Source organism: Urocitellus parryii, chromosome 7, assembly GCF_045843805.1.
Source record: "Urocitellus parryii isolate mUroPar1 chromosome 7, mUroPar1.hap1, whole genome shotgun sequence".
Classification (NCBI taxonomy): Eukaryota; Metazoa; Chordata; class Mammalia; order Rodentia; family Sciuridae; genus Urocitellus; species Urocitellus parryii.
In genome coordinates this window covers 132063038-132078157 of record NC_135537.1, presented here as the reverse complement: position 1 = coordinate 132078157, position 15120 = coordinate 132063038, and positions in this window count along the sequence as shown.

The window sequence follows — 15120 nt, the reverse complement described above, 5'->3', positions numbered from 1 at the left end:
CTGTGTTTTAGAAGACCTATTTAAAATCTGAATAGCAGTTATTTTATTTATTATTATTATCACTTGTGAGTGTGTGTGTGTGTGTGTGTGTGTGTTGCTGAGGATTGAACCCGGTAAGTGCTCTACTACGGAGCTATATCCCCAGCCCCCTAGTGGTTACTTTTAAATATTGCAAACAGTGTCCTTTAACTTGCCTCTCCCTGAGAAACTTCAGACTCTCATTCCACAGCCTCCTTTGAGGGGTTCTATTCAGATGTTTCACCTTGCCTGGAGCCATATGACCATGTGATCTGTAGTAAAAATGGAACTGTTCATTGCAAGTCCTCAAACTTCCCTGTATCCATGTCCTTTGCTAAAAAATTTAGTTGTTCCCCTGCCCACTGTCAACTCAGAAAGAGGAAGAATATACCTCCCACCATATGGGCAGAAAGTAGAGTAGGCATAATCGACAAGATACTGGTTTTGAGCCTAGGCCTGAAGAGGTATTATGTGTTGCCACTTGCCACTATCATGGCCATGAGAAGAACAGGCCTGAGTTAACCCACTGATAAAAACAAAGTGCAAGATTCAAGGAAAGGTCCAGGTTGGATCCCAGCCAAGATCAGCCCATCTCCAACCAATCCATGCACAAGTAAGTGAAATAAATGCTTATATTTGTATGCTACTAAGACCTGGGAGTTTTCTTTATACAGCAATAGCTGCCTAGCACAAACCTGATTATACAGGCCACAGCTGACTGTGTCACAAACTAGTAGCTGATCCACAGACAGGCAAGCATGTAGCCAGAGACTTAGGAGATTGCTGAAGGTGAGAGCCCTGCTGAACAGAGGTACCCTGTCTGCATGATCATGAGTACGTGTGGGCCATCCTGCCAAACTTAATTAATTTTTTCTCTCATTACTTGTCCTCAAGCAGACTCTATTATGGTCTAACTAACTAAATGGATCTTCACTCATGGGAAATATGTCTGTGAGACAACCTGAGAGAGACAGAGAAGAAGGAGTTCCCCAAACTGAACAATGTATGAAGGAAGGCAGTGAGAAGAAGCCACGAGGCAACAGAAACCACAAATGATCAGAGGGTGCAGCAAGAGAATTGAGTAGAGAGGTGCCATTTAGGAAGAGTGCGGGAGGAAGGAGCCTGAGGACCCGGAGGCAGAGATGGAGAATCTGGGTCTGGGGCAGCGGGTGGTAGTGATGATGCTGAAGGTAGAGCAGGGTCACCAGAACTAATGTCGAACTACTAGAGCAACTGTCCTGTCCTGAATAGTGGGCTTTCCCAATATAGACCTGAAAAGGGGATTCGGCCTTTGGACCTGATGGACTAAGAGTGGGCCATGAACAGGCAACTTATTTGCAATCAACACACAAGTTGATCACTAATGAGTCTGAGAGAGGTACTTTTTTTATGTATTTTTTTTTGGTTGATGATTGAAGTAGGACCACTTAACCACTGAGCTTTTTGTTTTTCCCCCCAGAACTTAAAAAAAAAATTTTTTTTTGAGATCAAGGTCTTCTAAAGTTGCTTAAAGCCTCACTAAGTTGCTGAGGTCTCAAACTTGCAATCCTCCTGTCTCAGCTTCCTTCCCAAGTTGCTGGGATTTCAGATGTGCATCACCATACCTGGCAAGATGGTAGGACAAGGGTCCTTAAAGTCAGGGTCTCATACATATTAGGCAAGCCCTCTACCATTGAACCATATCCCCAGCCCAAGTTGGTACTTCTTTTGAGGACAAGTAATGAGAGAAAAAAATTAATTTTGTTTAGCAGGATGGTCCACACGTACTCATTGTATTATTTTTATGCAACTCTGGATGGATGAAATAACGTGAATAATGTTTCAAGACATTATAGGAGGTCTGAAATTTTTTTCTTCAAAACAAGGAGAGAGCACATCATCCCAAAGACTAAAAGGAAGAGACAGATCTCTGAAAAAATATTTACTGTGGCATTTGGAAAATTTTCAGGAAGGTTTTCAGTGACATCATTAGGATTCTTCCAGTAAGAGCCAGAAAGAATGACTAAGATGAAAAGGTGCTACTAAACTAGATGTGGTGGTGCACACTTGTAGTCCAGCTACTTGGGAAGCTGAGGCAGAAGGTTTACAAATTTGAGGCCAGCCTCAACAATTTAGCAAGACCCTGTCTCAATATAAAAAATAAAATGGACCAGAGGACATAGCTCAGTGTTAGAGCACTTGCCAAGAATAGATGAGGCCCTGGGTTTGATCTTCAGTACCACAAAATAAATTAATAAATAAAAATTTAAAAATAAATAAAAGGGCCAGGGATATAACTCAGTAGTAGAGTACCCCTAGTTTCAATCTTCAGTACAATAAAAACAAAAACAAAATGACAAAAGCTGGTCTGACCAGAGACTTCTCTGTAATGCCAGATGTCACAAGACCAAGGAGTGTTATCTATAGCTATGTCAAAAACAAAAAAGTCATGACTCAATTAGTATGTACATGTTCAAATTTATGCCTAGTGTCATATGATCATGTGGCTCTTTGCGTAAAGGACAACAGAACTGCATTTCTGAGAATGTCTGGATTTGGAAATATCACTGTATCTCCTTCTCCTTTTGTGGGAAATTATTTTAACTCACCAGGAGATGAAGTAAAATCAAAACTCCCAAATGGGGAAGTCTAAATCATTTATATAAATCTGGTTGCAGACTTGGATATAAGTTTCCCTCAAAAAGTTCTTTTAAAGACAGAATGTATAATCTCAATTCTAAAAATGATATTAAGAGTGTCCAGATGTCAATCATTTCTTGCCTGCCATGACCTGAGTCTATTTTAAGAAATACCACATAACAGGAAACCCATCTCTCTGTTGGGTTGGGTGGTAAAGTGCTTTCCTAGCATGTGAGAAGCCCCAGAGGGATTCAATTCAGTCCTAAAAACAAACAAACAAACAAACAACCCCACACTGAAACAAAAGGGGAACTTACTGGTTTGGGTAATCAAAACATCTAAAGGTAGATCTAACATGATTGCAGTCTGATCCAGAAATTCAAGGTGTCATCACATTACACCACCAGCAGCCAGGGAATTTCTTCTTGGCTTTCTCTAAAGACAAAGGGAGTTTTTTTCTGTTGCCCAGAAAACTTCTCCTTTGCTTGGTTCAGATTCAGTGCCTGTCTCTGACCCAGCACTGTGAACAGGTAACATGCTGAAGTCAACATGCTAATTGACATAAGTCACTCAGGGACCACTCTACAGCAGGAGGAATTCTTCACCACTAAGATAGGAAGTTAGGGGAACTATTAGGAAGGAAGAAGTATGGAATGGATAGTGGGGAGGCACAATAAATACGTCTTCCCAGGGAATCTATCTAAAATTCATGATCCTATATCCCTGGCCATAGCTGAGTAGACCACATACCTGCCCCAGTATATGACAGAGGTGGTGAGTCAGCACCATTCTTATGTTTCTTTGTTTCGAGATGGGGTCTGGCTGTGTTGCCCAGTCTGACCTTGAACTCCTGAGCTCTAGGGATGCCCCTGCCCCAGCCTCCTGGTAGTTGGGTCTATAAGTGCATGCCACCACACCCAGCTCCATTCTTTTGTTTTTATGTAGTGATATAGACTTTTTAGCTAGGCACATGACTGTTTGGCTAAAGATTATATTTGCCAGATTTCCATGCAGCTAACTGGGGCTATGTGACCACAGTTGTGGTCTACAAGAAGGGGTAGAAATGGTGTGTTTGACTTTGGTTCTGCACTCTAGAAATTAAGCAGGTCTTCACATTTTCCTTCTTCTTGGTTAGAATACAGGTGTGAAGTTGAGCCCTTTGAACCATGTGGATGAAGGGAGCCTCTGGAGATGGTGAAAGAACACTATCCGAGAAGCCTGGATACCTGAACGACCTTGAGGAACACAAGCATTGTTACAACTGTGGTCTACTTGCCTCTTTACTGTTTTGTGAGCAAAAAATAAGCTCCTATCTTATTTGAGATGTTGTTAATTTGGGTATCTGTTATATGCAGCCAAAGTTACATCCTAACTAATGTACAGAGGCTAGCAATCCATAAACTGTGTGGCAGGTTGAAAGACACAATTAGATTTGCTTTCATATAGGATGTAAACTGACAAAAAAAAAAAAGGAAATGTGTTAGTTATTTTGGACCTACAGTTGGTTACAAGGATACATCAGATTGAGTCAGTGCCAGTATTGATTCCTTAAATGTTAAACCATATCATGCATTTTTGTACATTTTAACACCTCTGACATGAGGATATATCATACAATGGATTGTGTCTTGTAAACATTGTATATTTTGCCTACATTTGTGAGAATTTGATCATGGTTGTTTGTATTGTTATCAATGCAACTGAATTATGTATCCTATTGATTTTGTACTTCTTGAATTAAGATGCTGTTTGAAATGTCTTCAAGAGGCACAATACCATTTACATTAGCTCTGCTGTTAAAAAATTAAGTGTATGTATATATTTTTGTTTTGTTTTGAAATGGAGTCTTGCTACATTGCATAAGCTGGCCTTGAACTCCTGGACTCAAGTGTTCCTCCTGAGTAGCTGGGACTATAGCCATATACCACCATGGCTCTAACTAAATGTATGTGTGTGTGTGTGTGTGTGTGTGTGTGTGTGTGTACATTCCTAGCACATTAGACATGTGAAATACAATCACATGTCACTTAAACATGGGCTATGTTCTAATAAATGCATTGCTAAACGATTTTGTCATTGGAAGAACAGCGTAGGATGTATTTTTTGCACAAACTAAAATGACTGTGACATCACTAGGCAATAAAATCTTATGGGACCACCATCATAGATGCTATCTATCATTGACTAAAACATTGTTATGTGTTATTTGACTGTAATTAGATATAAATCTGATCTAACAAAATATGTATAATATCTATAACAAGAAGCCTCCAGAACTCCAAAGAAAGAAATTGAAGAACTTTTCTTTTTTTCTTTTGGTACCAGGGATTGAACCCAGGGGTGCTTAACCATTGAGCCACATCCCCAGTCCTTTTTTATTTTTTTAATTTTGAGACAGGGTCTCATTAAATTGCTTAGAGCCTCACTATGTTGCTGAAGCTGGCTTTGAATTTGCAATCCTCCTGCCTCAGCCTTCTGAGCTGCTGGGATAACAGGTGTGTGCCACTGTGCCCAGCAGAAATCGAAGATCTAAGTAAACAGAAATATTTCAGGTTCGTGGATAGGAGGGCTCAATCTTATTGAAATAACAGTTCTTTTAACTTAATCTATGTATTCAATACAATCCCAATCAAAACTCAACAAGTTTTTTGTAGGTACTCACAAACTGATTCTAGTTTATGGAGAGGCAAAAGACCTAGAATAAACAACACAAGACTGAAAAAGAACAAACTGACTTCAAAACTTACTGTAGAGGGTTGGGGATGTAGCTGAGTGGTAGAGTGATTGCCTAGCATGTGTGAGGACCTGGGTTCAATTCCCAGTACTGGGGGGAAGAAAAGAAATGAACTATAAAGCCATGAAAAGACATGGAAGGACCTTCAATACTGAGTGAAAGAAGCCAATCTGAAAAGGCTGCATACTGTATGGCTCTAACTATATGATCTTCCAGAAGATACAAAACTATAGAGGAAGTGAAAATGTCAGTATTGCCAGGGATTATGGGGGGATGGGATGGAAGAATAGACGGAACACAGAGGATTATTTTAGGGAACTGAAATTACTCTATATGACATTATAATGGTGGATTCGTCATATATTTGTCCAAGTCATAGAATGTACAACTCCCAAGAATGAACTCTAATGCGAACTATGGACTTTGGCTGATAATGATGTTATTATAGGTCCACTGATTGTAACAAATGTTCCACTGTGGTATAGTATGTTGATAATGGAGAAGGTTGTGCATGCGTGAGGGCATAATATATGTGGGAACTCTGTACTTTCTGCAATTTTTCCTTTGAACTTAAAACTGCTCTAAAAATGGAAGTATACACATATTTTGTTTTGTTTTTGAGTTGGAGTCTCACTATATTGCATAGGTTGACCTTGAACTCATGGTCTCAAGTATAGCCTCCTGAGTAGCTGGGATTACATGCATATACCACTGTGTCTCTTACTGAAGTTTGTGTGTGTGTGTGTGTGTGTGTGTGTAATTACAGGCATGCACCACAGTGCTCAGAATATTATGTTTTAAAATAGAAACAAAAAGCTAATTATGTATTTAGAAAAGAATGGAGGGGCTGGGGATGTGGCTCAAGCGGTAGCGCGCTTGCCTGGCATGCATGCGGCCCGGGTTCGATCCTCAGCACCACATACCAACAAAGATGTTGTGTCTGCCAAAAACTGAAAAATAAATATTTAAAAAAAAAGAATGGAAACAAAGTAGAGATAAAAATCTGATATTAATAGCCAGACCTGGCAATGTATGCCTGTAATACCAGCAACTCAGAAGTGGAGATAGAAGAACTGTAAGTTTGCTGTCAGCCTTGGCAATTTAGGGATACCTTGTCTCAAAACAAAACAAAACAAAAAAGGCTGAAAGAGAGTGTATGTAGTTTAGTGGTAAAGTGTCCCTGGGTTCAAACCCTAGTACACACACACACACACACAAAAGATATTAGTGAAGTTGTCAAAAATTTTATTTTCAGTATTGGGGATTGAACCCTGGGGCACTTTACCACCGAGTTACATCCTCAGCCCTTTTTATTTTTTATTTTTGAAACAGGGTCTCCCAGTTGTTGTGACTAGACTCAAACTTGCAACTCTCCTGCCTCAGCCTCCTGAGTTGCTAAGATTACCAGATATGCCACCACACCTGGCTTGAAGGTTTCAATTTTTCAATTCTGTGCACACTATTGGAAAGACAAGAACATGCCAGCGACTTGGAAGAACATTCTTGAGAAATGCTGGAGCTGGGTGTGATGGCACACACTTGTAATTCTAGTGACTCAGTAGGTTTACAAGTGTGAGGCCAACTTCAGCAAGTTGAGTTCAATCCTCAGTATTAAAAAAAAAATGGAGGAAGGAAAAAAGGAAGTAAAAAAAAAACAAACAGTAAAGAATCACTGGGCTGGAGATATAGCACAGGTAGAATACTCTGGTTCAATCCCAGCATCAAACAAAGAAAAATGCTGTTTGGCCTTTTCTTTCCTTCTTTTTTTTTTTTTATTTGAGATACTGGGGATTGAACCAGGGCTTCATGCATGCTAGGCCAGTGCTCTACCACTGAGCCACATCCACAGCCCCTGGCCAATGTTTTTTTTTTCTTTTCTTTTCTTTTTTGTTTTTCAGGAGTAAGCAGGTTCTGGGGATTTAATTCAGGGGCATTTTACCACTAAGCTACATCCCCCAGACCTTTTTTATTCTTTATTTTGAGAAAGGGTCTCACTAAGTTGCTTAGAGCCTTGCGATGTGGCTGAGGCTGGCTTTGAACTTGTGATCCTCCTGAGTCACTGGGACTATAGGCATGCACCTCTGCACCCAGCCCTGGACAATGTTCTTGCAGGCACAGAGAACAATATTTGTGTGGAAAAACATTGTATGCACCAGATGTTTTTTTTTTTTTCATGGCCTGAAAGAGTTTTAATTGGCATAAGATTTAAAAATTTAAATATTAAGAAATAGGGCTGGGGTTGTGACTCAGTGGTAGAGTGCTCACCTAGCATGCACAAGGCATTGGGTTTGATCCTCAGCAACATATATATGTAAAATAAAGATAATGTGTCCACCTAAAACTAAAAAATAAATATATATAAAAAAGAAATAATTGTGTTGTAGTTTAACTGGCAGCATTTTTTTCCAGGGGTACATAGAATAATGGTGTGTTACAATTGAAGGTATCTTAGATACAGTAAAATTCAGTTATCAAGCACATTCTCTGTACAGGCCAAGTTCTGAACTCAGCAGATACAGCACTTGTCTTGACATACTATAGTTTGAGGAGACAGACAATAAACTAGAAATGAGAGACTATGCTAAATTATATGAAGGAAGTAAACAGAGTATGGTTACTCTATTTGGTGGTCAGAGAATCAGAACTACACTTGGACTTGAGCGAGAAGGGCCCCTACCTAACTGCTTAGTTCAAACTTTGACTTGATACACATCTCTGGGGGATTTTGTGGAAATGCAGATGATGCTGATTCAGTAGATTTTTGGTGGAACCAGACAGCCTGCATTGCTAACACGTTCCCAGATGATGCTGATGCTGCTGTTCCAAGGACCACATTGTGGGTAGTAAGGATGTAGAAGGCTCTGCATATCACAAATGCTAAAACACAAAGACCCCCTTCCAGTCCTGTTTTTGGCCCTGGGACAAAGGTTTTGAAAGTTCAGAAACCAAATGAATCCATGAAATTATGGGAAAGAAATATATGCATTGAAGTAGACCTGAAGCTTAGTCTGCAGGTGTGTGTAGTGGTTGGTGGGTCCCTAGAGCCAGCTTCTGCCCACTCTGTGCCTGCAATTCTGAGTTACTCTTGTACTTCTACTGGTATAGAAAAGAGTGTGGCTCCTTCAGCCTCTGGATTGTGAGGACAATTCCACATAAGCAGTGTGGAAATAGTTTGAGGTATATTTACTTCTGATATGTGGGCCTCTATTTGTGCTGCTTTCCTGGGCTTTATAAACATTTTCAATCGACTTGCAGGATATAATAATAACTACCATAATAAGGGTTGACCAGTAAGCCAGGCAGAGTCTGTCCTAATTATCTTACATGTATCAACTCCCATAATCTCATAAGAAACCTATGAGAGAAATTGGAGTTATTATCATTGTTCTCATTTTGTCAATAAAGAAATTGGGAAGGTCTGGAGTCTGAGCCAGGCAGCTTGGCACCAGCGTTGATACCCTTCACCACAATGCTGTCACCTCCACTCAGGGAAGGGAACTTAGCGAGAAAGAACTTGCCATGCGGAACCAAAAGTGACTGAAATTTGAAAACATTAGAATCTTGTGATTCTAATCAAAAGAAGGAAGAAGGATCCAAGATGAAATCAGAGAGACAGGCAGGGGCTGATTCCAATATAGAGCCTTGTGAGAAGGTTAGAAGTCTTTGGAGGGTTTTAAATAGTTTTAAATAGTGTCAACCTGCCCTACCAGAATGTGGCAAGTGCCTGGGCTGCTTTGGCCTTGAGAAACATTCACACACCATCCAAATCTGCAAAGTCTTTGGTGGGCAGAAAACCCAAGTTGTGTTTGCAGAGCTGGCCTGTGGGGAGCCCGATGTCTTCACCTTGGACAAGCCAACCAATAACTTGGACATAGAGTTTTTTGGTGCTCTGAGGGAGGCCATCAATGAGTACAAGGGTGAGATTGTCATCAGCCATGATACCTGACTCATCACAGAAACCAACTGCCAACCGTGGGTGGTGGAGGAGCAAAGTGTTAGCCAAATTGATGGGGGACTTTGAGGACTCTAAGTGAGAGGTATTGGAGGCCCTGGGTAAAGTCATGGTCAACTGACCCCAAGAATGAGCTTTCCCTCCTGGAAGTCTCCTGAGAGGCTTACATGGCCTACAAGTACCCATTGTTTCCTGTCCTTGGAAGCCTCCACCAACCACTGACTCAGCAACCTCTTGGGCACATAAAGGTGGAGCTCTGACCCTGATATGCTTTGATTGCTTCCTTTGAAAGACTTGTGTGTTCCACTTTTGTTCAGACAACTGAGCTGGCTTACTCTCAACAGCCCTCTATACAAACAGAGGTGGCCATCATCCAGCCAAGCTTAGGTGGCCTCTTGTCTTGAGACTCATTACTCAGAAGCATGCCTCTGGTCTACCTGACAAAAGCTTTAGGTCTAGCTGCCCCCCACCCCCGGTTTTGAGTGGTGCTTTTCTTTTTAATGCTGACCTTCTGATATAAATATCCATTTGGACCTCAGACCTGGAGGCAAGTGTCTGAGGTCTGTGCTGTTATCCAGCCTTAGATTTGGTGTCTGTGGTCACTTGTTTGGTTGGAGACTTGAGGGCAGAAAAGGATAGCTGCAGAACTTGAATTTCCTTTCATAAGGGGAAGAAATAAAGGAAAAAAGTTGTTGTTGCCTAAAATAAATAAATAACTAGAGCTGTGAAATGATTTTATTTATTTACTCACTTATTTATTTATTGAAGCTGGGGGTTGTACCCAGGGCCTGTGTAAGCTAGGCATCCACTCTACCACTGAGTTACATTCTAGGCCTTATTTATTTATTTTTGGTACCAGAGATTGAACCCGGGGGCACTCAATCACTGAACCGCATCCCCAGCCCTTTTTTTATATTTTATTTAGAGATAGGGTCTTGCTAAGTTGCTTAGGGCCTCACTAAGTTGCTGAGTCTGGCTTTTAATTTGTGATCCTCCTGCCTTAGCCTCCTCAGCTGCTGGGATTATAAGCATATGCCACTACACTTGGTCCTTTTTTTTTTTTTTTTAAGACTATTTTGGTGGTACCTGGAGAACAGATTGTGAAAAGGAAGACCAGGTGTGATAGGAGGCTATTACATTGGTCTGGGGTTGTAGCTCCGTGATGGAGTGCTTGCCTAGCATGTGTGAGGCACTGGGTTTGATCTGCAGCACCACATAAAAGTATTATGTCCATCTACAACTAAAAAAAAAAAAAAAAGCTATTACAGCTGTGTAGGTGAGAAGGATGTAGCTGTGGGCCAGGGAGATGCATAGGGAGAGCATGGATCACTGATGGGTAGAAGCTGGAGGTGGGAAGAGAAAAGGATGTCAAAGATGTCTCTAAACTTGGGACTTGATCAACCAAATGGATAGTGTTTTTGTTTCCTGAAGTTGGGGGAGTTAAAATCATGAAAGCGAAGGAAATGAAGGTGATACTATTCAGAGGATCTAAAGATTCCCATCTAGAATGTTTTGTAATGTGATTTGGCTGGGGATGGGAACTGAATGTTCTCTGAGCATGGCAAGACCTGGGTCACCAGTTCCTGAGAACTAACGTCCATGTGAGGATCAGATGGAGTCTTTAGAAGGGAGATAATTTACATTACAATGTTCAAAATGGTAAAGCGTTCAAATTCAGATTTTCAGTGGAAACCCTGCACACAGCCCCTCAGTGTTTCTTCTTCCCTCTCACAACTGAGACTTTCAGAGACCAGGGAATCAGAGTTCACCATCCACTCTCTCCCTTCACTATTATTTCTAGTGAGTAGACTTTGAGATACCAGGAAAAAAAAAAAAAAAACACCACATATTTGATTGTAATATTTGCAAGACCAAAGAGGGTGTCAGGAATAGATTCTAAAGGAAGGATGGCATTTTGAGAAAAGTCCTCAACTCAGCAGGGATTAGGAACAGTGGACAGAGGTGGAGCATTAGGGATCTGCTAGCTATGACTCATCTGCAAGTGGATCTTCATTTTAGGGGATCCCCATCTTGGGTGCAGTTCCAGGAACAAGGTCACTAAAGTAGAACTCCATGCAGTGTCTTCTCCTTACTGGCAAGAGAAATCGTGGAAATGATGCAGTCAATTCTGCTTAAATCCTTAGACATAGTATATATTCATTTCAGGGAAGGCAATATTTACTTACAGGCATTGCAACATCTTCATTAGGATCCACTGAGCGACAAGGAAGAGCTGCTAGCAGATGGCAGCACAGATGGGAACACATTATGCTCTGTCCCCTCCCCCCTCTTTAGATTCCTCCCTAGAGGGTCATTGGGGGTATTCCCTGTGAGAAGACCACATAGGTCCCCCTTGTCTTTGAGTTATTTTGGAAAGTGTTAGTTTGAGAGGGCTGCTGTTACAAAGTACCATGGCCTGAGTGACGTAACAGAAATTTATTTTCTCACAGTTCTGGAGGCTGGAAGTCTGGGATCAAGGAGTCACCAGGGTTGGCTTCCTTTGAGGCTCCCCGCCTTGATTTGTAGGTGGCTGATTTATTTGTCCCTTCACATGGTCTTCCCTCTGTATATATTTGTGTCCAGATGTCTTCTTTTAATAAGGATAACAGCCATATTGGATTAGGGTCAATAAAGTAGAAGATAAAAACATCAAGGAAAAATAAAAAGCAGAAAGCATAAAATAATATGATAAATTATACCAAGGATATGGGCCAAATACTTTAAGTTCCTATATGAAAAAGTAAAAATTTTAAATTGATTGACATATGATATATTATTTGTACTAAGAAATAACTTGACCCCAAATACCTTTTGTTTGCTTAGGGATTTTTTTGTTTGAAAATTGAAGGTGTTTTTGTCATAATTGTAAACAGAATTATCATGTTAAAACATATTCTTGAGTATTCTATTTGAATATCTTTTACATCCTTAAAATTTGAAGGTTAATCCAAAACTGGCATGTTTTAGAATATTCAAGAAAAGAAATAACTACTTTTAATATCAATGCTTTAAATTTCATTAAGATTTTGGTAGGAATAATAGTATATACTTAAAGCACTGAAAATTTCTTTCTATAAAGTATAAAATGCTCAGTATCTAAATCCAAGTATGGTGTATCACTGTTAACTTTGGATGTTTCGTGTTTTATATTTATATTAAAATGTTCAAAATGCAAATATAACATCCAATATTGGTCATGCTTTAACAAAATAAAATCCTAAATTACTAAAAAAAATCTGAATGTTTTTAAATTGAGCTAATCAGCAAAATTCTATTAGCAGTGTTGTCTCATGGGGAGGGGAACTAGGTGATCAGATAGGAGAGAAGAGGGAAGATTACTTTTCACTTTTGTACCTTTTGAATTTTATTATTATATATTGCTTATTCAAAATAATAAATGCATAATAATAAACTATAAACTATATCTTTTTAAATTTATATTTAGTTTTAGTTGTAGATGGACATAATACCTTTATTTTATACATTCATTAATTTATATGTGGTGCTGAGGATCGAACCCAGTGCCTCACGTATGCTAGGCAGGTGCTTTACCACTAAGCTACATCCCCAGCCCTAAACCATATCTTATAGATAGTGTTTTGTTAAGTAGACATTTTATACTGATATAGGATATATTTATTATCTGAGTGATTATATAATGATCATAAACCTTCAGAAACTAAATCATATTGTATCAAACTATTTAAAGCCAAAATAAAAATAGACTGGGAAACTGTTAGAAATATAATGGTAGCAGGAAACTAACTTACGTCACCAGTCTTTGGCATGCAAAGTAAGAAAAAAATATACTATGGTACAAAGGTTTAGAGAATCCAAATGATAATAAAGTTGATTAGTTAACCACACATTCAACAAATATTTATTGAATACCTATGATGGACGTCAGGCCCTTTGCTTGATATCAGTAATACATCAGCAGTAAATACATTAGCAGTGAACATAAAGGTTGCATCCTCTCAGAGTTTTCACTCAAGCAATATTTATTGACCTTTTTATCTCATAAATGGAGAACATATCTTTTTCAATGCCAATAAAACATTTATAAATATTGGTCAAACATTAGGCTCTGATGGAAGTACAAAAGTCCCCAAACCCAAACTTGTACTGGTTGTATTCTCCAACCACAAAATTAGAAGGCAGGGATTAATTAATTAATTTAGCTACTGGGGATTGAACCCAGGGCTTCAGCTATTCTAGGCAAGTAGTCTACCACTGAGTTATCCCCAGCTTCTTTGTGTGTGTGTGTGTGTGTGTGTGTGTGTGTGTATGTGGTTGTAGATGGACATAATGCTTTATTTTGTTTTATTTTTATGTGGTACTAAGGATCAAACTCAGTGCCTCACATGTGCTGGGCAAGTGCTCTGCCACTCAGCTAGAGTCCCAGTCCCATCCCCAGCTCCTTTATAAAAAAAAAAAGTATCTATATCTATATCTATCTATCCCCCTAAGATTTGGATCCAGTGATGGGATAAGTGGTACCACTTTAAACACAAGAAATCAGGAGGTAGACAGGCAGACAGGCAGGGCATGGGTAGGGGAATGAACACACTCAGAGAGAAGAGCTTAGGGGACAGACACACTGGCAGAAGCCAGCAAGAGGACCCACTGGCCAGGTGGGAGGAAAACCAAGGGCATGTGAGGTCTTGGAAGATTTCAAGGAAGGACACAATTCTGTCAAGTGGTCCTAAGTACTGACCACTGGATTTGGCAAGATTGTTAACAAGGGGGTTTTCATTGAAGTGGTCAAGATGTGAATGGACTTAGCAAGGCCCTAAGCAACTTAGTGAGACCCTGCCTCAAAATTAAAAAAAAAAAAAAATTAATGGACTCGGGATGTGACTCAGTGGTTAAGTGCCACTGGGTTCAATCCCTGGTACCAAAACAAAACAAAACAAGAAGATGTGAATGAAGAAGAAAGCGTCATCTAACATTTGAAGATTGCATTCAACAGAGACTGAAAAAGAAAAAGAAAATCTACAGAGAAAAAACAGGAACATGCAGGCAAGAGACACAATAGAAAGCACTGGTGGAAATAGGAGGAAGTTCTGGTTGCTTCTCTTTTCTGTGTGCATTAAAAATTAAGTTCACCCGCTGAGGATGGGGACGTGTGGTCATTTGTGGAGAGATAGGGTATTCAGTCATTATTTCAGAGGGTAAAAGAGAGAACTGAGAAGGGAAACTAAGTACAATTGTTGGGCAGTGCTGAGAGCCTACCTATGATTTGTGATTATAAACTCAAAGTGAAATCAGTCACCACAGTTATTTCTCTCTAGTCATGTAATTTAGAAAAAGTCTCATCATTGATGGAATTTGGTTTAATCAAACTTGCAATTTTGCAAGCAAGTGAGATGGAGCAAGAAGGACATGGGAATTAAGAGTGTATGTAGAATCAGGTGCGGTGGCACTCACGTGTAATCCCAGCAGCTCAGAGGCTATGGCAGAAAGATTGTGAGTTTAAAGCCAGCCTCAACAGCTTAGCGAGCCCCTAAGTAATTCAGTGAGTCCCTGTCTCTAAGTAAAATACAAAAAAAAGGACTGGGGATGTAGCTCAGTGGTTGAACACCCCTGGGTTCAGTCCCAGAACCAAAACAGGAAAAAATAAAGAAAGAAAGAAGAAGAAAAATGTATGCAGAGCCTGATAAAGCAGTACATGCCTGTAACCACAGTGCCTTGGGAGGCTGAGGCACAAGGATCACATGTTTGAGGTCAATCTCAGCAGCTTAGTGAGATCTTATCTCAAAATAAAGTAAAAAGGGCTGTGAATGTAGCTCAATGG